The sequence below is a fragment of the Erpetoichthys calabaricus genome, chromosome 2, assembly GCF_900747795.2.
Source record: "Erpetoichthys calabaricus chromosome 2, fErpCal1.3, whole genome shotgun sequence".
Taxonomy (NCBI): Eukaryota; Metazoa; Chordata; class Cladistia; order Polypteriformes; family Polypteridae; genus Erpetoichthys; species Erpetoichthys calabaricus.
Genome location: NC_041395.2, coordinates 264,206,378 through 264,228,759, shown reverse-complemented (window position 1 = coordinate 264,228,759; position 22,382 = coordinate 264,206,378). Strand labels below are relative to the sequence as shown.

The 22,382-nt window shown below is 37.0% G+C and overlaps 1 protein-coding gene across 2 annotated transcripts in view; it reads right to left on the bottom strand.

Moving 5' to 3' along the window:
* Positions 1-22,382, bottom strand: part of tbc1d12b (TBC1 domain family, member 12b) — a 105,028-nt gene that overhangs the window by 80,426 nt on the left and 2,220 nt on the right. The gene's annotated exons all lie outside the window — the stretch shown is intronic.

The window sequence follows — 22,382 nt, the reverse complement described above, 5'->3', positions numbered from 1 at the left end:
GAAGGCTGATGGAATGACACATTCAGCCACTGGAAGAGAAGTTGATAATTCCAAGAGCGTAATTTCTCAAATATTGAAGCTGTACAAAGAAACAAATGCTTTGAGCATTCAAAAGGTGCAATATAAAATTGTTATGCAATTTGACAACTAAAAAGAAAAAAAAAAGTGTCTACACTTGTAAAATGGCATCTGTTTGGATGTTTTTGGCGAGTAATATAAAACTAATAAAATGTGACAAAAGGTATAAGTTAATTGCTGAAAAACATTAAAAAAAAAAAAAACTAAAAAAATTCTTAAAACTAGAAAAACCACACTGTGACATTGATTTACTCGGTGTTATTCTTCGAGTAAATCATTTTGATTCAGAATTTCTGTGCATATGTGAGTATGAGATATGCTGCTCTACATTCATTCACTAGATTTAGGAATAAACCTGTAACAGAACTTATCCTTCACAAGGTTATTACCTTTCAGTTATGGTGACACCAATACAATAATACATTAGCCGATTTTATCCTATCTATTAAGTTATAATTAATAGTTGAATCAAACTAGATGTACTTATGGTCTGATGTAAGTGATGCTTTGCTCCTTTTCTACTTGGCCTCCTCCAGGCACATGGTAGGATCTTCAGCAAACTCTTCTTTCTTTGAAGAGCGACTCCTTTCCTGCAATTTCTAGTGGGGGGTGGTACTGCAGTTTCTCTTTGAGGTTCATATACACTGTTGATTCTCTTGTTGCTAGCAAAATCATTCCTGCTGGGCAACTGGTGATCAGTCAGCAATTGTAAGCAGTCTTAACTCAGTAAGACGAACACATGGCTCTATGTAAAGTCTTCCTCTGCTTGGGCACTTGCTATCTTAGTAAGTTTGGACTAATAGCACTCAGCACCCAACTCCTTTAACAGATAGTACTCCACTTCTCCAGTCCACCCTTTGGAGTAAAATGGATTGCTCTAGCCATTGATACAGCCACTCCCTTTTAGCACTGGAGTCTACTATGGAGCAAAAGTTACGGCCAGGTTAACAGCAGTGAGCTGATAAAGGAAGCCCAGATTTGTGGTGCAAAGGGTTTTAAAGGAAGAACCAATCATCTTGCCATCGGATTCTTTTGTGCACGTAAGTCCACTCAATCTGGTTAGCTACTGTTGCATACTTTCCAGTCTTTGAGATATGGCTCTTTGTTCAAGTTTGGGTACTTAGATGGTACCTCAGAGAATTATCTCTGGGATGTAACTTGGCTTGTGATTGATCACTATCAGGTAAGATGGAGAGGCTGCATTCTAAGGAGAGGCCCAGTCAAGATGATGACATTAAGAGCGTCTGGCAGAGGCTTTTTAAGCCAAGGACTTGTGCATCAGCCATTGCAAAATGGATAAAGTCAGTCTCTCCTACAGGTCTTAACCATGCACTTGGTTCACAATAGGTAAATGGTCACTTAGAGGCTGACTAACTGCATATTAGGGTTGTCAAATTACACAAAAAATTGAATTTGAAGGCTCATAATAAAAATAAATTTGAATATATTCAAACATAGGTTAAAAGCTGTAAGAGCTGTCACATGTACATTTGTACTTAATGTGTCTTTGTATGCTCCATTATTATTATGTTTGCTTTACAGTGATCCCTCGCTATATCGCGCTTCGCCTTTCGCGGCTTCACTCCATCGCGGATTTTATATGTAAGCATATTTAAATATATATCGCGGATTTTTCGCTGCTTCGCGGGTTTCTGCGGACAATGGGTCTTTTAATTTCTGGTACATGCTTCCTCAGTTGGTTTGCCCAGTTGATTTCATACAAGGGACGCTATTGGCAGATGGCTGAGAAGCTACCCAACTTACTTTCTCTCTCTCTCTCTCTTGCGCTGACGTAGGGGGGTGTGAGCAGGGGGGCTGTTCGCACACCTAGACGATAGGGACGTTTCTACCTTCTGTGTGCAGCTGCTTCCTGAAGGACATGCTGCATGGTGCTTCGCATACTTAAAAGCTCAAAGGGCACGTATTGATTTTTGACTTTGTTTTACTCTGGCTCTGGCTCTCTCTCTCTCTCTCTCTCTATTTCTCTTCTCCTGATGGAGGGGGTGTGAGCTGCCGCCTTGAACAGCTTTGTGCCGCGGTGCTTTGCATACTTAAAAGCAAACAGCCCTATTGATTTGTTTGCTTTACTCTCTGTCTTTCTGACAGACGCTGCTCCTGACGGGCACTCCTTTGAAGAGGAAAATATGTTTGCATTCTTTTAATTGTGAGACGGAACTGTCATCTCTGTCTTGTCATGGAGCACAGTTTAAACTTTTGAAAAAGAGACAAGTGTTTGTTTGCAGTGTTTGAATAACGTTCCTGTCTCTTTACAACCTCCTGTGTTTCTGCGCAAATCTGTGACCCAAGCATGACAATATAAAAATAACCATATAAACATATGGTTTCTACTTCGCGGATTTTCTTATTTCGCGGGTGGCTCTGGAACGCAACCCCCGCGATGGAGGAGGGATTACTGTATGTTGCTTCCGGTACATCTCTGAGGCATGCAGCGTTTATTATTTGTACACTGGCACAGCCTTCAACTGAAAACTCAGTTCTTCACAAAAACAGGAATTTATGTGCATGGAGAGTTACATGGTCACAAAGGAAACTGGAAAGAGACACTTCACATGCCTGTAATGCATTAAAAAAACAAAATCAGCCCTCTGCTATGTGCCATTCTATGGAAGCAAATTACATTAAGTTAGTGTCCATCTGCACTTTAAATAAGTCAAGACAAGGTATGTCTATTCTCCTTTCAGAAAAGGAGTTACTGAAAATAGTATATGTTGTATTGTAATGATCTTTAAGTATTTCCTCTTCATTATATTTTTATTTGGCAAACAATTCAATTAGCTGAAATCTAAAAAATCTGCTATTAAGTAAAATACACATCAAACTTAAAACAAATCACAAGAAGCCCAAGTTACAGGTAAAAACAAAACAAAAACAAAAAATGCTTGTGTAAGGTAAATCAAGTATGCTGAGCAGCCTGATTTGGTAACTTTGCAGTGCGTACCAGTGGTGGTCAACGAACAACATACAGTAACTAAACAGGATTCTTTCTCTCCCCCACCCCAAGGATGCAGGAAAAATAACACATTTAACCTTAACACTTATTTTTCATTTCACCTTTGTTTTAGGAGCATCCTAAAGAAGTGTTCTGATTGAGCAAACCAAGTATGTGCCCCGGACACTGAAAATGCTCCTTAAAAATGTTGATTTTAAAGCTGTTATAACAAAAAAAATGAGAAATAAAACTGACATATTTCTGGCTTTCATTATGTGTAATAAGAAAGGTAAACTGCAGCAAATTAGGATCTGAGGTTCAAGACTGAAACATTAGGATAAGGAGCAAAAACACACTTTTAGGGTACTCAACAAGTGCTTAAAATCTGTTACTTGTACACCCATTAACCAAAAAGCAGTGTACTTTCATTAAAAAATATGTCCAATTTCTAAAGATTGCATATACTAACAAATATTACCAAAATACTGATCTTGAAATTGATGTGCAAGACACATGCAAAAATACAGTATTGCAGCATAGCGTGTGTAGAGTAACACAATGCTGAAATTATTGTGAAGTGAAAAAGTCTAATGTCAGGGTTTGCTCTTGAATTAAGAATTTTTCCACAAAGATTTGAATTACAGTCAAATAGTGATGTTTTTCTTAAGACAGAACATCATAAACAGCAGCGAAGATTCTTTGTGTTGCCAAAAAGATGATAACATTGCAAATTTTTCATTAAAATAATCAGAGACTTCTTATTTGTTTCATGTATTTAACAACTGGATATATTAAATGTTATATTGTAGAATCTGGTGAATACTCCCTCATTTAGCAGACATCTTTATCCAAAGCAACTTAAGAGTCTGTGATTGAGTTATAATCAGGAAATTACCAAGTTAAAAAAATATAATACAGAACAAATGAAGTTCAAGCAGCACAGGCTATAGTTAGCTTCATAAATAGATAGAAGCAAGCAGTCTGAAAAATGCAGGTGGTGGACTGTTGATGGAGACTGAAGTGCTGGACACCAGTTCAGTGCAGTAGACAATAAGTAATCAATGAAAGACATGGGAGGTTACTTCCCACCCATCCATACAGCTGCAATACAAATATATCAGAAGTAACATGCATCATCATTTTCAGTTATGTACAGTGCTCCACAACACAATCTTGACAGCAGAATGGTAACACGATAAACGTAACGTATGTTACATGGTCCGATTCATTTTTGAAGTAATGAGTAACCTAATGCAATACTTTTCCTATTGAAGTAAAAATACATGCATCATTATTATTCTGGCAGCATTGGGTATAAGGCAAGAAGCACACATACTGAGTCTTTTGCAGGGCTCAGTCACACAACCAGGCAAAAAGAGTGTGCTTCGTACATCCCGGTAACAGAAATCTACAACTAAAATGTCAAATAGACTAAACATTTATAAAACACAAAAAATGATCACAGGCATTGTGCTTATTTTAGGATTCATGGTGGTGTATAATGACGTTTAACTCCCTTTTCCGCAGTTTAATGAGCATTTTGGCAAAGAAAACTCAAGAAAATCACTTGCCCAAGTAAATGTCAATTTTTAAGAAACCAGGTTATGGCTGTGCATGTAAACATACTCAATTTATGTCAATACAACAGCCAAGTAGAATGTAAACTACAAGATATGCTCTTGTAAAACTTAATGCTCAATTGCATGAAGGCTGAAACATTCAATACTTAATGTAAACAACAGATCACAAGGAAATAACCAAATAAACCAGTTCTTCAATAACATTATACGTCAGAGGAGAGACCATTTGCCACCATGTATTATACATTAATCTCCATTCTCAAGTTCCACTGCAAAATGTAACTTTTGACGTTTTTTTCTCCCCTGTACTCACTTAATGTTTCCTGCACCACTAGCTGGCACAAAGCATAACAGCATAAAAAAATATTACCACAGAAAATGTAAATTCTGTATATGACAAAGTAGTCTAACAATGTAAAATAGAATAGCACCTTGAAGACCTGCAAAATTCATCTCTACATTACTTTTGGGAAAATCAAAAGAATAGAAATTGATGGGCTATTATAGGCTCTGTAGCAAATTTGTGCCAAAAATTTTTGTTTAATGGATATTATTTATCACTTTTCATAAACGTCACAGAAGCTCAGTCTTAAAAGGAGGAAAAAAATGCTTTTAACATTGATAAAGCAGGTCTATTTAAAAACAGTTTAATGTAAATATATTTCCGCCTACAAGACAAAAAAAAAAAAAAAAAAGACTAGTGAATTATTTGTGTGTCTCAATTTACAAAGACAAACAAAAGGTTAAATATTAATGTAAGTAAGCTATACAGCTTACGTAGCCAGCTTGCTAATGCTACTCTTCAGAAACTTGATACAAATGACATCCATTTGACAGTCACCAAAAAAAAAAAAAAAAGAATGCAAATATTCATAAAAGCACAAAAAAGGCAAAGGCAAACCAAAATGCTTCATCAAGTGTTTTAACACACATAATCAGAAACTAATCACAGCTAAAAAATATGATGCATATTGAAAAAACATGTCCAGCAGCTTGAAAACCAACCTTATTAATCTTAAACAGTTGTTAAATCCATGTTAGATGCGTGAAATAAATGAACTGCTGAGCAATGTGAAAATGTGAACTAAAAACTCACCCTATTAAATCACTAACAGAAAAAAAAATCCTTAATTTTATAATAACCCTACAACTAAAATATTCACAAGGTCTGTGATGTATTCTTATGATCGATTAAGAAAAGGTCCACTCATAAAAATGAATTCTTAAGCAAGTAACTTGCCATAAGGCATAACTGTCAAAATTAACAAAAAATTGTGGGATTACTGCAAAAGAAGAGTAACTGGAAAAAAAAAACCAAATTGAAATTGTTATGTATTTTTGTTATATGAATAGATGAAGAAAAAAATAGCACGGGGAAGCAGTACAAAATGTCACATTCTATTTATTGCATATTTCAGTAACATCATTTAAAGCATTCCATTCCTGACTTTCTGTATATATGAGGTGTGACAATTTAATTACCGGAAGGAATGCGTACTGCAACTAAAACTTAAGTCATTTAAATTTTAAAATCAAATTTCTTTCCAATCCATTCATTTTGTAAGGAATAGTTTAAAAACATCCTTTTACTCAAAACAGTATTATTACACTTAAGGCCATTACTGCATTTTGACCACCTAACCTTCGTTTGCATTCTGCCTCTTCTCAACTTAACTACTTTACAGGTAGCATTTGTTGTGGATTATTGTTTATAATCTGTGATGTTCAACTGTTCCAAGCAAATCAGATGATGTTACTCTGTACAGATTTGAAAGGTCACTTCCACAGAAATGACAAGCAATGTAATTGAAATATGTACATCATTGCTGCCAATAATGTCAACAAATTTCAATCAAATCAGTCAAAACATTTCTGATATTGTGGGGTATTTACTTTTTCTATTAAGATAGGGTTTTTAACCAATATATATTGATATACAGGCAGTCCTCGGGTTACATATGAGATAAGGACTGTAGGTTTGTACTTAAGTTGAATTTGTATGCAAGTCGGAACAGGTACATTATTTTAATAAATGCTATTGTTGACTGACTGTAACCAAGTGCTCTGCCAATGAATGATGGAGTTTCACCTCTCTCTGACCTTTTTATTATTTCTACTTTATTTTCAATGGTGATGGTTTTTCTCTTCTTTACTGTATCAGCAGCACTTGCATCAGATTTGTGTTTCAGAGACATTCTTGAAGGGTGAAGACAAAAGGTTAAGATGAGCTCTTCTGCACAGCACTGTACACATCAACACGTCTGATGTACTGACAAGAGACAACTTCCTGCTATGTGCGTAACAGTACAAGCAGGCTTGCTATTAAGAATGAATGGGGGCGGCGAGGGGCGGTTCATCACCAGCCCACCTCACAGTCACCTCCACTACAGTATGCTCTCTGCAGTGTCCGCCCACCGAGAATGAACACGGTGCGGCCAAAGGTGGGTAGTGAATCGCCCAACCCCAATTCAACAGGCAGCCATTCGAGGCACACTACAGTGCTACCCCCGCTGCCCCATTCAGCCACAACCAGGTCACCGCTAGCAGCATTACCAGCCGTGTGTGCTGGGCGGGCAGTGAAACGCCCCCCTCCGCTCCATCCAGTCAGGAGCAGTAGCTGCGGCAGTGTAGTGGGCGGGCAGCGAACCATCGTCCTGCACACGAGCGATAGCTGTGGCCCCGGTGACTATGGACCACAGGTCACCGCTTGCCTCCGGGAGCCGCCCAAGGGACACTACACTATGCAAGCAGCGAAATCGCCCCCCTCCAGCCACCGCTTGCAGAATCCCCAGGCTGAAGATGACGGAGCGTCAGTTACTGAGGCGCATGCGTCGCAGCTGCATCCTTGTTCGTAAGTCGTAGGTCGGATGTCCGTAACCTGGGGACTACCTGTACTAAAATTCATTAGTGGATACCTACTGCCAAATTTCAGCTTTTTTATCTAAACAGGAAACGGTGTTTTTGTTGATGAGAGAGTCAGTCAGTCAACTTTGCACTACATATATAGATTTGGGATAATGGTAACTTCATCAATTAGGCGGTTAAATAAATAGTAGCTAGGCACATATACATATATCTTTTAAGGCAATGGTCCCCAACCACTAGGCCACAGACTGGTATTGGGGTATGGATCATTTAGCACCAGGCCACACAGAAAATAAATTTTTTTTTTTTTTTTTTTTAATTCCATTTCATTGACTATCAGAATCTGCAGAAAGTGTTTTATTTTGAAAAATGACCACACCATCTCTGTACAACAGTGACTATGTTCTGCTGATAATATGCCTTGACAGCTACTGTAGTTCAAGTGGATGATATCAAGTCATTTTTGGATGTGTGTGCAGATTAATGTACCTGCAAACAAAGTGAAACAGTTGATAACTTTTAATAACTATTACCACTTGTCATTCAACACGGTGTCAGAAGTCGTCAGCAACTAGGTCTCACTGAAATGCAAAGAGCGACGAAACTGCACATGGTAATTAAATATACATTGACATTATAGCAGAAGGATTTCATAAACCCAAACTACTTGGGTGAGCCTCACAGACTGGACATAAGGAGCACACTTCGGGTGTCATTGTTTCCATCACTACCTGAGATGGGACCATCTCGTTGCAGGGAAACAAACTAACGGCTCCCACTAATTCTGCATTATAGTGAGTTGCACTTATTATGCACATGCAATGGCCGGTGCATTTGGATGCTCTTCACATAATATGAATATGAAATACACAGATCTAAACTGTTACTTTAGCAGGTCTAGCATACAACATCCTGACATACAGTACAATGTTTAAGTTGACTGTGCTTGCTGTTAAAGAATGCTGGTTAATTTACTTTTAAAAATGACAAATTACAACTAATGGATTAATAAAAAATACAATGGACACATACAAAATAGTCTGATTTAGTAGGGGAAGCTTATAAATCAAAGGGATTCAATTTAAAATTTCTTTTGGTACTGAGCAACTGATGACACTGACTGAAGTCATTGTCAGTTGGTATGTGTATAGTTAGCATAATTGTTAAACTTTACTAGTGTGGAGAAAAAAAATTAACAAAACAGCACTGTAGGCAGCACAAATAATAATGTGTGGGTGTTTAAGTTCAGTTTAGATAACTTGGATATTTCCCCAATTGCTAATGAAAATTCATTTAAAATAAAAAACTTCAGCTAACACACCTCGTTATTACAAACCTGCTTAAATAACCAGAACAACTAGAAAAAAAGAAAAATCTTAAAAACCATGACAAACACAAAAAAGTATTCAATTCCTTCACACCTCCTCATCAGCGTCTTTGTTTTGCAGATGTGTCAGTCAGCACAAGCAGCAGGCAGCCTGCACACGCAACCCCCACCAAGGCAGCTGAAGTCACTTTATCTTGGAATGAGATGTCTAGAATTGCATAGAGTAAATAACATTATTTGGAATGCATACATTTCTGTGTCTACAACAATCTGTATAAATGTATGATGACAGGAAATGTGACGCAAGAAATGCTGAACACATAACTAAACCAGAAGCTTTTTTCATGTTATAGTAATAATTGACAAAATGTTGATGTTATGTATATAATGTGTGAGGACTGAAGTCCAAATATCAATAAACACTTTCGCAAAAGGTATAACAAGTGCACAAAAGGAAATTGTTCAATTTACATGTTACTGGCAATGTGTAAAAACTGAAAACCAACAATAATTTGATACGAGGTAGACAAGTCCGTTTGGCTGGTGCAGACATAAGGAATGCTTCCTCACATTTACTGTTCTGAACAGTGAGCTGCTATTATTGTTACTATTTTATAATGAAAACACAATCGATTTGAGACTGTAACAGCCAGTGTAAAATTTATGGTACTGGTAAAAGTTAGCACTGAAGGGATAAAAGCAGACACACAAACGCGGCTCAATCATTATTTCTTCTTTCTGTATGCTCAACAAGACACTACAGTGTCTATGCTGGATGTTACTTTTCCTCGCACATGGACATTCACATCAGCATGTCATTTGAACAATTGTTTTATTCAAGAATCCAAGAATATAACTGAATAATAAAAAAAAAAAAATCCTTGAAATGACATGTTGATATGAATGCCTGTGTGCAAGGAAAAGTAACATCTTTTACAAGTACCATAAATTTACACAGGATGTTACAGATTCACATCAAATGTATGTTTTTGTTATATGATGATAATAATAGCACATCACCATTGCTATAAGGTGGCTTATTCACTGCTCCATCTACGCAGATGTCTAACAGAGCAGCATTACCACTGTGACAACTGGTTGAAAATGAAACACAAAAACATGTATGTGAACGTCTTACTTCGTACCAACTGATAGTTGGGTTTCAGTAACATGTCAATTGAACTATTTCATTTTTTTTTTGGTTTTATTCTTGAATAAAAGCATACTTGTTTTGTTACACCTTTTGTGAAAGTGTTTCTTAGATATTTGGGCATCAGTCTTTACACATCCTATACGTTACGCCAAAATGATCTCATTATTACTATAACATATAAAATCATTTTTTATTTTAGACGTGGGTTCAGCATTTCTTGCCTCTGACTTCCTCTATCATTCTATATTTACACAGATCACTGTAGATACAGAACACAAGTGAAATGTATGTATTTCAAATCACAGTATGTCATTATCTATATAATTTCTTACAACCACATCACCACATAAACAATTCAACACAGACTTAAGCTGTGAGGACTGCAGCAAGGCAATACCCTCATCTCACTCAATGGGGGGTGGGAGTGTAACAGGCAGCATTCTGCTACGCCACATATTTGCAAAACAAAAGCAGGCTATTAGCGCAGTGAAAAGGAGCTACGAGCTCCTTGGCATATGTCAGGAAAATTTAAAGGAGGTCAGGGACAACAAAAAAAAATTTTAAGCTTGTAGAAAGAATCGTATGACCACTTCAACTTTTTGCTTTAAATACACAAATCACTTAAGGCTTTAATCTGAGCTCAATTTGAGATTTTACTGTTTCACAATTAAAAATATATTCATTTTAATATATTCAAATCTGCATTAAGATTCAGGGGACTACACACATTACAATGAGATAAACAACTTGCAAGGAGGCTTAACATTTGTTTTTACAATAAATCTACAATACAATAAATCTTTTTTAAAAATTTCATATGTTAGTCATAGAACTTATGTTACATATGCAAAAAGTAAACACAGGTTAAATCCCATTACAGCAAATACTGAAGTAATGAAATTTTGTTAAATTAATCTCATTTTAATGAAATGTAAATTTCAGTAGAACAACCATTTTTTCAACCAAAAATGAACACCGAAGATAATAATGCGATGCAAAAAACACTCCTACACTTTCTGCACCACAAAGAGAGAGAGTTTCGTTGAGCGTTTAGGCGCGACATCATACACACAGCTGAATTCTGTGTCAGTGCTCCACCGAGCGTCTGCGTGAATAGTTGTGCTGTGCATGGATACCGTACTGTTCGAGTTCTATAGCGCTTCTCAAAGTTTTCTTTGAGATGGACCAAAAGAAGTGAGAAATGGCATCAGTTAAGATTAACAATCCTAGAAAAGTTGATTCCAGAATGAAGAAAAATTATGTGGAGAAAGCATTTTGGAATCGCACCTCCATCTTCAACTAACAACTTGTTTTCATTCTGTATTTTCATACCAGTATTTCTATTAAAAAAAAAAAATTACATCTACATCTCATCTTCATTCTGTATTTTCATACCTGTATTTATTTTAAATAAAAATAATAAAAAAAAAAGTTACATCTAATGACTCATTTTCAAATAAAATACTTTTAGCAGTTTAAGAAGCAAAAAAAAAAAAAAAAAAAAAAATACTGATATTGTCAAACTTAGGTCATTCAGTTGCACAAGAGACAGGAAGATACATTTTTCAGGAAAATATAGGTACTTTATTACTGTAAAGAGAAGACAGTCTCGAGGCTTCATTCAGAACAGGAGCTGATAGGAGCCGGAGCACAGACAATCATCTTGCTTCAGCTCCCATCTTCAGATTAGAACAATAGCAGGGGATTGGAATCACCACCATGGTAGATGCAGTCTGGAGAAGACATATCAGGAGAGAGTGAGGAAGAGCAGAACACCACCCTGTGTTATGAAATTTCCGTTATAACAAAATATTTTTATGGTCCTGCGAGTTTCATTATACTGGGAATCCACCTGTATTTGGTTCTTGATACTGAACAGTTACATACTAAAAATAACTACTGTGCAAAAATGATGCAAGGATGTAAAGGATTTATTACATTCAACTATTTTATCTGAGAAATATGTGAAGCCTTAAAGTTTATGACAGAGAGAGAGAGAGAGAGAGAGACTGGCAATGGATTTACACATTCAAATAAGGCTGCACTCACAGAAGATACAAATAATAGTAATGTGTTGATAACTACTGTTTAAGGTGTTTTACCAATCACTACTGGTTTAAACTGGGTTTCGCCCAGACACACACACAGATATATCAATCAGTGTGCCAATGTGCAGTATTAAGAATTCATCTTTGAATGATGAATAAATTTGTAGTGTAGTTGGTGTAGTTGAGCATTTTCATGCCTTTTAAAAATATAATTAGTGAGACTGCCAATATACCAAAAGTGAGTGCACTGATTAACATTAGGGATGCTCCTATCAAAATCAACCGACTTTGTTATTTTTATAGAAATACGTAACAATTCAAAAAGGAGAGTCAATACCACCTTTGACTCAATGCAACAGATGTTGCACTTAGTCTCATATATGGATTTCAGCAATCAGTATAATTTTTGGGGGGTGGGGGGAGGTTCAAGAGATCAAATTAAAGAAGTTATGTTTGTTACTTGTATTTTATTGTGTATTAATGTTCTGTTAATTTCAGTTTAGAATACTTTGATATTCTGCTTTCTTTTGATGGTGGGTATTTTTTGAAATTAATCAATTTAACTGCAAGTCTCTTTTTGTCTCTGCCTCTCATTTTGAAATATTATAATTAGATCTTGTTACTTGTGTATTTTTAAAGCTCACTTCATGCTATCAATTTTTTAAAAATAATTCATAAGAGAACAAATAAGTACCATAAATATTAGTAGAAATTACTCCTTTTGGAAACAAGTGTTTTTGAGGGTTTTCTAGGAAGGCAGAACATAATTTGGTACAGTACTTGAAGATTCAAGGTCTTGGACATTATAAAGACACTGCCTTACAATATATTTTAATGTAATATTGTGATTTTACAAGTCACTACACACATTACTAAAATATATTCAAAGACAGTTTTGGATAACCCCACACTTCTGACCTTCACAAATACAGTAGTATACAAACATCATATTTTAATTTTTTGTTTAGAAGCATGAAGATAACTGTTATGCACCTCAACTTTTAACATTTTTTCAACATATGTACTATTGGAGGGACTTAAAAATGCTTTCTTTACATGTTTACAAATATAAGATTGGCTAAAAAATGTCATTTTAAAATGATTTATAACAATATTGTACAAATGAATTGTAACTTTTTCTATTTTAATCCCATTTCTTATTAACTTTTATTTAAATGTGATGTGATATAAATATTGTAATTATATTGCTTATTGTGTTCAGGAATGTAAACAAAACTATTTTCAATTAAAATAATTTAATGATTTTAATTTTGCAGACACGTTAAATGGTTCCCACAGACCCGAAAACAAGGTAAAGGTTAATAGTGTATTTTAGAAAAATGACCCATATTTTTTAGTTTGAAATCTAACATGATGTGATGGCAGAAACCCTACGAACTTCATAATGATACACATTGTTTGGTCTGAGGCACTGTTTTTCTTTGTCAAAACAGGCAGCTGAAGGTAAGAGCAAGTGCAATGTTTTACACATTGTTAAAATGTAATTGTTTTTCTTATTTAAGTGAGACTTCCTAAGTACCTAACTAGGAGATTTCATAACACTGTCAGAAATCAGGTGTTTCAGTAAAATCTACCAATTATATTACAAATACTATGCAAATAAATAAAAGTTTGCATACAAAGAAAAAAATTACACCAACCACCAAGTGAAATTAAGTATTACAGTATTCAGTAACTGAAAAGGAATTCCAAACAAAACGTAGCTCACTCATGTAATTCAACAGGTCTTTTTAAAAAGCTCCATAAAAGCTTAGACCATGTAGGGCATTTCATCATAACTTGCTTTACATGGCACACAAAATACAATAAACAGCAACAAAATAAACAGCAATAGAGGATAGTTTGAATAAACAAAGTACAGGGAAATCATACGCAGTAGGAATAGGGTACAAACAGAAATAAACTGACAAGTACAGGAAGGCTAAGAACAGCAAATAAACATCACACTAGATTGAGCATTGGCATAGCAAGTCCACAACAGTAAATTAAAAAAAAAACATTCAAATAGAATTTAAAAAATCAAGAGCAACTTAAGAAATGTCCAAAGTGTCAGACCCATAAAAAATGCTTACTCCTTAAAATAAACCATGCTGTATCACCAAGTTCTTAAGAACACATTCATCTGATTTACAAAGCAGCTTGCAAATTGGCAAAATCAGCAGTGTTCTGTAAGTTCTCTGTAAAATCCATCCTGGAAAGAGCCCTGCAACAACTCTCGGGGAACCTCTTAAAAACATCTAATAATATGGAAGGATATCCAATTACTTCATCCCTAAACTTGACAAAGAATACAGGAGGTTGCCAAACCTAGGTCTCCAAAATACCTCTGCTCTATGAGTCCGCTAGTGTAATGACCTCTACTAAAATACTAGTTTCCAATCTTATTTTTTTATTCAAAGGGAGGAATTCAAAACCTGCCTATTACAATAGAAAAAACAGTTTTTTTCTCTCTAAAATTAGAATATGAATTAATTCAACAGGAAACAGCAAATACTTTCAGGATATGACAACACTATATTCGTATCATCCATGACAAACACTTTTTAACCTCTTTAGCGATTGGATTAACCCCGGACAAATAAGTCAAAAACATTATTTTTTTCAACAAGAAAAAAAATGTTTAACACAAGCATGTACATATCAAAACTTCAACATAAATACAGCAGGAAAGGCAAGTCTTTCTTTGTGACATATTTTGAAACAGTCACCAACACAAAATCCAATACTGCCATTAGAACATTTGAAGTGTCTCTTAGCACACTCTTCTTATATATTCTGTGATTTGAGCATGAGAGGGTAGTATGACAGTGCCTGACTTGCACAATCAATGTGTACCTTGTATAATTGTAGGCGATAACAGCGCAAGGCTTAGGCCTGGTTTATACTTCACGCGACGCATGCTGCAGCGGACGCTCCTGCTATGCAAGCGTTGTACTGTTTATACTTGCGTGCGTATTTTATGTAAATCTGGAGGAATCCACCAGGTAGCAGTGCGACATATCATCACGGTGAGAACAGGTTCGGCTTTGCTGTGTTGTGAATTGCCTGGAACACCCACTAAATTCTGATGACACCTTACTGCAATATCTCTGAAAAGGATGTTTAATGATTAAATCCATCAATCCAAGGATGTTCCCATTCCAGCTAGCATTGGGCACGAGCCAGAAACAATCGCTGGATGAGGCATCAGCTCATTACAAGGTGAATACAGTAATCCCTCCTCCATCGCGGGGGTTGCATTCCAGAGCCACCCGCGAAATAAGAAAATCCGCGAAGTAGAAACCATATGTTTATATGGTTATTTTTATATTGTCATGCTTGGGTCACAGATTTGCGCAGAAACACAGGAGGTTGTAGAGAGACAGGAACGTTATTCAAACACTGCAAACAAACATTTGTCTCTTTTTCAAAAGTTTAAACTGTGCTCCATGACAAGACAGAGATGACAGTTCTGTCTCACAATTAAAAGAATGCAAACATATCTTCCTCTTCAAAGGAGTGCGTGTCAGGAGCACAGAAAGTCACATAGATAGAGAAAACAATCTCTAGCAAACAAATCAATAGGGCTATTTGGCTTTTAAGTATACGAAGAACCGTGGCACAAAGCTGTTGAAGGCGGCAGCTCACACCACCTCCATCAAGAGCAGAGAGAGAGAGAGAGTTTGTTTTTCAGTCAAAAATCAATACGTGCCCTTCGAGCTTTTAAGTATGCGAAGCACTGTGCAGCATGTCGTTTCAGGAAGCAGCAGCAAAAAAGATAGCAACGTGAAGATAATCTTTCAGCATTTTTAGACGAGCGTCCATATCGTCTAGGTGTGTGAACAGCCCCCCTGCTCAATCCCCATACGTCAGGATCACAGATAGTCAGCGCAAGAGAGAGAGAAAAGTAAGCAATCTAGCTTCTCAGCCATCTGCCAATAGCGTCCCTTGTATGAAATCAACTGGGCAAACCAACTGAGGAAGCATGTACCAGAAATTAAAAGACCCATTGTCCGCAGAAATCCGTGAACCAGCAAAAAATCCGCGATATATATTTAAATATGCTTACATATAAAATCCGCGATGGAGTGAAGCTGCGAAAGGCGAAGCGCGATATAGCGAGGGATCACTGTACATGCACTCCCATACACTAGCGTCATTTTAGTGTCACCAAATCTGCATATCTTTGGAAGGAAACCGTAGCACACTGTTTAAACCGAGCAGGAAAACATGCAAACTCCAGGCAGAGAATACCAGCGACGTGACTCCCTGTGAGACTGCAGTGCTACCGCTCTGCCACCGTGTCAACCCCATGTGTGTAATTATTAACAGTATTCATTATTTAAACAAAATTAACGATTCATCTGTAAAATGTAACATACATACTTTAATGCATTTCATCATGAAAGTGATATCAAGTATAAATCTGATTCTAAATGTGCAGAGAGTTGGAATATCATACATTTAATGTGTTCTGTGTGGCGATCTATTACTGTTTGCCGCTGCTGTCAGGTCCAGAGGAAGCCACAGAAAAAAAAAAGATGGCACATAAGACGGTATGTGAGACTTTTAAAATGTATCGTGTCATTACGATCGGGAATATGCGACGCTTAAATATAAAAGCACCACGAATGCATTTGTACGACTGCATTTTGCTTCACCACATCGAACCATTCATCAAACATCGAAGCGCACACATCGATCTCATAGGATCCGCAAAGCGGATTGCTGTCACATGTAGATAGTAAACGGAGACTCTGACATCACATTCCAACTTTTAGCACATTGCGCCCCCCACCTTTTTGCTGTTACTGCAACGCGCGCACGCATAGCGTTACTTTCTGAGGACCTGCTCAGAGCACGCGTCAAATGAATGCTGGGAACACGTGGCAGCCATGATCCGTGCGCGTACGCGTTCTGAGCGTGAAGTATAAACAAGCCCTTAGAGAGTTCCACATTTCCCTTTACACAAAGGACAGTTGCTGCACTGTGAACAGTGTTTATGATGCTAACATCTTTCTTCTCTCTCTACTTGATCACAATCATTTTTCCTTTTTGCCACACACCTACTTTCATCACGGTGAACCTCCACATAAATTCACCAGGCACATCACTGAAGTTTGGCCATACAGTGCCATATGCATCTATGGCAATGTCTGATGACCACTTCACATTGCCATCACTCTCACTTAATTCAACTAACAGTTGTATTTGTTCTAAAACTGGCTTTACAACTTCTCGTTTACACATAAATGTGTTTTGGTTGAAGGCTCTGCCCCACTCATGAATATTAATGAGTTATCTTTGGGCTGAAAGACACACAGAAATCATTCATGATTTTTTAAAATGTTGTTTACCCACTAGAAGGCAGCAGAATGATGTCCCAAGAGTTATTTGGGCGTAACAATGCAATGTGGATCACCACACGTCATGCCAAGTCTTAACTGTACTTACGTATAATTCTGAGCCAGAGTCACACTATGGTTAACACTAAGGACGTTAATTGACAACATGTAATTACTACAGACACCCTAGCCATTTGAACAACCTTTCATCACTTAAGTTCTACTATTTAGAAAGGGAATTTGAATCAGAATAATACAGACATAGCGTAAAGGTTATATCTAAATTTTTAATTTGCAAATACTTTCTCACTTAATGTGGTTACCTTTCGAAACTGACACAATTTAACAAAAATAAGATGAATGGTTCTGAACCAGCTTACATTTTCCAAAATGGCTACTACAGGCTGCACTTTGTCAGTTACGCACAACTATTCTATCGATCAATGTGGCTCTACAGCTATTAATCACAAAGAATTGAAGGTAATCGAGGTGCAAAGCACGGCCCATTGACCCGAGCTATTTGCTTTTTGAGAACTTGAAAGTGAAAATGCAAAGCAGAAATGCATTTTACTTTTCATTTTGGCAGCTTCACTGCTGTTCAGGCTTGAAATGAAATGGCAAATGGGGTTATTTCATTTTATTTTTAATTTTTTCCAGCATTCTTGTATGTAGACTTTGAAAACAAAGTCACAAATGGGATTATTTTAATTTTTCCAGCATTCTTGCACATACACTTTGAAAAAGAAATTGCAAAAGAGAGATTGCATTTTCATTTTTTAATTTTATTCTTCACTTTCTTTCCTACAGAAAATGCCTCCCATGTTCTTATGACCTTAAGTAGCTACATACTAAAATTTGATGGTGTGTAAACTTTAATATAGTTGCACTAACTGGAAAAGTATTGCTTAACAGTTCATGTGACAGACGTATTGTTGCTGCTTTTTGCTGACCAGCTCACTTTCATGCAAACAGACCACTAAGAACAGCATTTTGAACACATGAGGCAGCAAGTCATCCAACCATGGAGCTAAGCATATCCTGACAATACAGGAAGGAATCAACCCAATTGTGGCAGTTCAACACAGTGTATTCATCAAACTGGCAATGTATACCTTGGGAACAAAGTAAATGTTTCAATAATACAGATATTACTGAGCATGCAAAACAGTCTGTCACTACAAAACAGCACTAAACACAAATCCCAGTAACCTCTAACAACTTAGATCATCTTCAGTACATTCTCTTCTAAGCACTATTCATTCCTTTCTAACCAGATTATTAATCCAATACATTATTGCAGGAAGTCAGTAAATATAATTATATCCTATTAAGGCTGCACAGTTCATCCCATATAAACAATGTAGAGACTGTTACCATCTTGATTAAAAACTATGGAAACTTAGCTTTTGTTTTGGTTAAAGCAATTGCATTATTTCACACACACACACAAAAAAAAACAAAAAAAAAAAAACTTTGAACTTTTCATTTGTGTCCTAAATGCAAAGCACAGGTCAACCAGAGTCTATGTGAAGTTGGCTTGTTCTCCCCGTGTTTATGCAGAATTCCTGCAGATATTCCTTTATAATCCAACATGGTAAAAATACCCACATTATGTTGTTTACTAAACCAGAATGTGTGCTCTGCCACAGGCTGATTCTTGCCTTGAGCTGTTGGGGGGGATACGTATCAGCAAATGCACACAATGCACTGTAACCACTAAAAACAGACAAACTGATTAAAACTATAGAGACAGAATAGTTCTGAAGACAGATGTTAGTTTAATGTACAAAATGTGCAATGATGTAATAAAGGAATTTCAGCAAAGTATTTGTGAGGCAATTATATTTAAAAGCTTTTATATATAAATAAAAGCATTAGATGCTTGATTATAGAATTCTAATCCTGCTGACACAGTGATTAGTGTGGATGTTTTACAGAGCCCTAGGTTTGGTTTTTCAGGTCTTCTTTTGCATAGGCAATGTCTGCATGGACTTATTCCTTCAAATACACCATACAAAATTCACACTCCAAATATGTGCACATTGTATTAACTTCATTCATTGGATTCTATGCACCATTTTATTAACCTGCTTATTTTGATCAGAGTCACTGGTATATGGACCATAACTCTGCTTCACTTGGTGCAAGACTGGAACCTGTATGTATGTAATAAACCAGTTAAACTATTGTATGAAATAGTTTTCACCTATTCTATATACATGGTTATAGAGAAAAGCCAAGCAAAATGACACCTTTTATTGGCTAACTAGAAAGATTACAATATGCAAGCTTTCGAGGCAACTCAGGCCCCTTCTTCAGGCAAGATGATTACATCTTGCCTGAAGAAGGGGCCTGAGTTGCCTCGAAAGCTTGCATATTGTAATCTTTCTAGTTAGCCAATAAAAGGTGTCATTTTGCTTGGCTTTTCTCTATATTCATAATGGCTAACACGGTACAACACCCTAGTACTACATGGTTATAGTAAATAGAAACGAGGGAATACTGTTAACCAGATTGTCATTTCCATTTGTTACTATACCCCTTTAAAAAGTTCAAGACAGAAACATGAGGAAATACTGTTTATTAGATTAATGTTTCCTTCTTTTAACATGAATATTTCAGATACATCGTGAGCTAACCGATAGCTTGAAAACACGTATTCAGATAAAAGGTTTCAGGAAACTGAGCCCTGCATTATCAGCACCAACACAAGGAAAGAGCAAACCCCCATAATGTGCTCAAGTCTACTGCAAGGCATATTAGAATACAAATCCACACTCACTTAAACCAAACACAATTTCGAGGTAACATTTAACAAAACCAACAACAGTGCAAAACATCTATTTCAAAATAATGAGATCTCTCTGGGGTAGCAGTTTCAAGCCCTAACCTGTACAAGCTACATACAGTGAATCCTCATCTTAGATAATTCAGCTATAACAAAGAAAGGACTTTTGAGTTTTTGAAAAATCCATCTTACTAACCGAAGGATGTAAACCGGATATGGACGCAGGGCGCTGGGTGCATCGAGGCGCACGTGCATTGCCGCACTGCAGCGCATCACACGGCGTAAACCGGATATGGACGCAGGGAGCAGGGCTGAACTTGCTGTGCTCCACTCTGCCAGCGGTCGGTGTCAGCGAAGGCAACGGAATCACGTCTCCACAAAACGAGACCGCTTTACTACAGATATGCGTATGTAATTAAATGACATGTCCCCAGACGCACATACCCTCCATGATAGAGAAAACAAAAACGAGGGGATTCAGCACATATGTGAATCACATTACAGTATTACAGTACGGGATCCCCAGACGTCCAAACTACACGGCGTAAACCGTATATGGACGCAGGGCTGAACTTGCTGTGCTCCACTCTGCCAGCGGTCGGTGTCAGCAAAGGCAACGGAATCACGTCTCCACAACACGAGACCGCTTTACTACAGATATGCGTATGTAATTAAATGACATTTCCCCAGACGCACCCACCCTCCATGATAGAGAAAACAAAAACGAGAGGCTTCAGCGCATATGTGAATCACATTACAGTGTTACAGTTCGGAATCCCCAGACGTCCAAACTACACGGCGTAAACAGGATATGGGCGCAGGGATGTACTTGCTGTGCTCCACTCTGCCAGCGGTCGGTGTCAGCAAAGGCAACGGAATCACGTCTCCACAAAACGAGACCGCTTTACTACAGATATGCGTATGTAATTAAATGACATTTCCCCAGACGCACCCACCCTCCATGATATGTCATCCATCCAGATATCGGACGGAACAGAAACTGATTGCCATTCTTAGATATCCGATTCGCTGGCGAATCGCGGGCTTGCTAGTTTATTGATAAAATTTACTATACGTTACCGTTAAAATAAAGAATTCTACTACAGTTTGCAATAGTGAAAGTACACTGTATTTGCCACCCTATCTTGATTTGTCTACTAACTTAACACTGTCACTCAGTTACATATGTTTACTATAACAGTTTTTTTCAAAAAGTGAGTTGGTAGGGGAGAGCAGGGGGGGAGGGGGGAATCAAATTTAACACCAGTGATGTCTCCCTGACTTGCTACTTAACTTTCAGTATAATGTCAATTGGTGAGGCACAGCCTCTCTCAACAGCTTGGGTGTAGAGCAAAAAACCAACACTGAACACACATTTAAAACCTACACTCACACATCAGTGTACACAGACACAGGGAAAACATGTAAAGTTCATAAAGACTGAGAAAAGGGTAACACACAAGCCCCTGGAGGTGAGAGAGTCCCTCTACATCACCAAGTCACCCAATTTTAAAAAACTTTAATCTTTACTAAAAAATGACTAAAGTCTATACTTTTACAACAGCTTTTGGTCCTAATGTTGCCAGGTGGACACCTGCTGAACCTCTATGTGTAGGAGAGACTCCATCAGTTTTGAAAAATAACATGAAACAGTTTTTTGGGGGATAAAGATAAAAAAGTAAAAAAAAAACCTCAAAACTTCTGCAAAAAATATACATAATACCTGTTAGTTCCACAGCACACTTAAAAGGTTTCCATTAAGTTCCACAGCACACTTAAAAGGTTTCCATTATAACATGTGAATAGACAAGACGTTCCTGAATGGACCAAGTTCCAGTATTGAAAAGAAAAGGCTTTCAATTATATTGTACATTTACTGTGCACAATTACAAATGTACCCAGAAGTTATGAAGTAGACTCACTGTGATGCTAAGCATATATGAAATGCAGATCACAAGAAACAAGATGCTGTCTGGGACTGGATTGGCCCCTACAGAATAAAAGTTCAGATAATCGATGTGTGATTTTAGCTACAAAGCTGAATATGACAGCATCAGTCTGCTCATTTTTGATAAATTAAGAATTTCATTCAGAAGCAAGAGGAATAATAAAGAACAGCACTTTACTTCCAAAGCATCAACCTTGTTCCTAATATTGCTTGGGCCTGAGGTGCCCCCTAGGACACTAGAATAGGATTAAATAGGTTCAGATAAGGAAGATAATGGATGGGTAATGTAGGCCACAATGC